The sequence below is a fragment of the Pseudorca crassidens genome, chromosome 4 (genome assembly GCF_039906515.1).
Source record: "Pseudorca crassidens isolate mPseCra1 chromosome 4, mPseCra1.hap1, whole genome shotgun sequence".
Lineage (NCBI taxonomy): Eukaryota > Metazoa > Chordata > Mammalia > Artiodactyla > Delphinidae > Pseudorca > Pseudorca crassidens.
Genome location: NC_090299.1, coordinates 75,524,900 through 75,527,556, shown reverse-complemented (window position 1 = coordinate 75,527,556; position 2,657 = coordinate 75,524,900).

The window sequence follows — 2,657 nt, the reverse complement described above, 5'->3', positions numbered from 1 at the left end:
GGGGTTGAAAAGGATTCACCAAACAGATTCGGCTAAAAACAGCGTGCGTTTCCGGGGCGACCGCTGGCGGCGGCGAAGTGTCCAGGTCCCTAGAGGCGAAGCTGGGCGAAGGTCTATGGAAAATAAATAACAGGTCTATGGCGTGGTAAAATACCAACTAGAAACCGTAGGGGGTCATCTGAAGGAGTGGGAGAGAAGGGGAGGGGGAGAGAGACGGCTTCTTGCTGCCTGGGAATACTTCATAGAGGAATTGGTATTTGAATGGGATCTTGAAAAACCTGGGGTTGGTTCTGGGTAAAGTTCAGAGAAGCGAATATGAGGAAGGGCAAAGAAGAAGAAAAGAATCTCCAAGTGCAAAGCACGTTTGGTGAAAACCCCCTGGCTACCCTTTGGGCTGCATTTCAGGAGCAGTTGGCAATAAGGCTGGAAGGGTGATGTGTTTTGGTGTGAGAATACCCAGGTTCAGACGCTCTAGATGTCTGACTTGTGAACGTGTTATCAGAGTCCCAGTTTTCCCGGCTGTAAAATAGGGATAATATATAATTGTTCTAGGGATAAACGATACTTCCTGCACCCTGTCATAGTAAGCACTCAAGTAACACAGAGACATAGGGGATTTAGAGTTTTTGTAAGACCTTAAATATCAAGATGTGCTTGTCCAAACCGAGTACCTACCGAGTATTCTTGATGAGAACGACAGGACATTTTATTGAACGCCTACTGCAGGCTCATTTCTGGTCACGATCCTACCAGTTCCTGCCTCTTCCCCCCTCCTCTCTTTCTCAGCAAACTAGCTAATTCCTTTTCATCCTTCAATATTTCTGTATCCTTCTGGTTCCAGGTTAAAAGTTACCTCTTTGACTTTGCAGACACTGCAAGGTTCCCCATTACACTGTCTTATGGAGCTCTCTACTTCTGAGCACTGCTCATCGTTTAAGGCCTGTCTCTCCAGATGTACTGTAATTTCCATGAGGCCAAGGACTATATTTGCCTTGCTCACTGTAGCATCCCTAGGATCTAGCACACTCCCTGGCATACAGTTGGTACTCAACTTTTTAACTGAGTGTTTGCTTCTTTCTCCCTTAATCTGTGAGTTCCTTGTGAGCAGAAACTATGTCCAGCTCATGGCTATATCCTATGGTGCCTGGCACATTTCATGTCTGGTTAATATGTACAATGCAGAAACAGCAGTAATGATCCAGTGAGCTCTAGCTCAGGAGGTTATAATCTCTGTGAATTAGTAAAAATCATGAGAAGGGCTGTGGACTTCTACTAGCTGTGGAACTGTCATGTATTTCAAGCTAATTATGCTTGGATTTCAGAGGGTTTAAAGGCGTTCGGGAAGACATTTGGTATACGCAAAATTTTATTAGAATTTTTCTGAGGAAAGATTTTGTAGCTTCCATTTGATTCTCCAAAGGTGTTTATACTAACTCCCCTCTCCCCCTCCAAAAGCTAAGAACCACTGCCTTAGTAGTGCATTTCTCTCTTTTCAGAATATTGACTTTATGTAAGGATTCACAGTTTTGGTTTCTGTATCAGTCTGATCTCATATACTTTGTAGCTTCTAGAAATTTCCTCAGAATTCTTCTGCTGTGGATTCCTGTGTTTCTGTTTCTTCTGTCATTTTTAATGGGGTTTTGTGGCAAACAAGATATAAATGTATGGATTTAATTTGCCCCTTTTGAAACAGGAGTCTTCCAAACCAGAGTGATTTTTTTAAAAAATAAATTTATTTATTTTAGGCTGCATTGGGTCTTTGTTGCTGCGCACAGGCTTTCTCTAGTTGCAGCGAGTGGGGGCTGCTCTTTGTTGCGGTGCATGGGCTTCTCATTGCGGTGACTTTTCTTGTTGCGGAGCACGGGCTCTAGGCGCATGGGCTTCAGTAGTTGCGGCACGCCGGCTCAGCAGTTGTGGCTCACGGGCTTAGTTGCTCCGCAGCATGTGGGATTTTCCCGGACCAGAGATCGAACCCGTGTCCCCTGCATTGGCAGGTGGATTCTTAGCCAGTGCTCCACCAGGGAAGCCCCAGAGTGATGTTTTAAAGCATATACCTGATGTCACTCTTCTATCCTCCGGATGAAATCCAAACTACAAAGCCTAGCATGTAAGGTCCTTTATGATATTTTGTTACTGTCTACTCCCCTTGCATGTTATACTCCTCTAATATTTAGTTATGTATGGTTCCATGTTGCCATACCTATGGGAATTTGTACATATATTCATTACACAAATATTTATTGAGTGCCTTCTAAATGCCAATGTCAGGCATTATATCAGTACTAGTCGCTTGGGATACAATTAACAACAAAAAGACAACCTAGTGTACTCATGGAATGTATTTTCTAGTTGGGAGAGAGAGGCAATAAATAAATATATACCATGTTTGGTGGTAATAAATTCTACGAAGAAAAGTAAGGAAAGGTAAGAGGGATTGAGGACAGAGTGCAAGGAGTTACTGAAGCTCAAAGAGAAACGTGCCCAAGGAAATCTTTTCATTCCCATTCTACTGCTATTTTCACTGTACCACAGTGCTGGGTTAACAACCCCACCCCAAGTATTTGAGGTTGTGAGGAGTTAAATGCAAAAGGCACCATTAAAAGTAAGCGTTTCCACTGGCTTTCCAAGGACTGCTGGGCTGAAGATGGCAGGGAGAA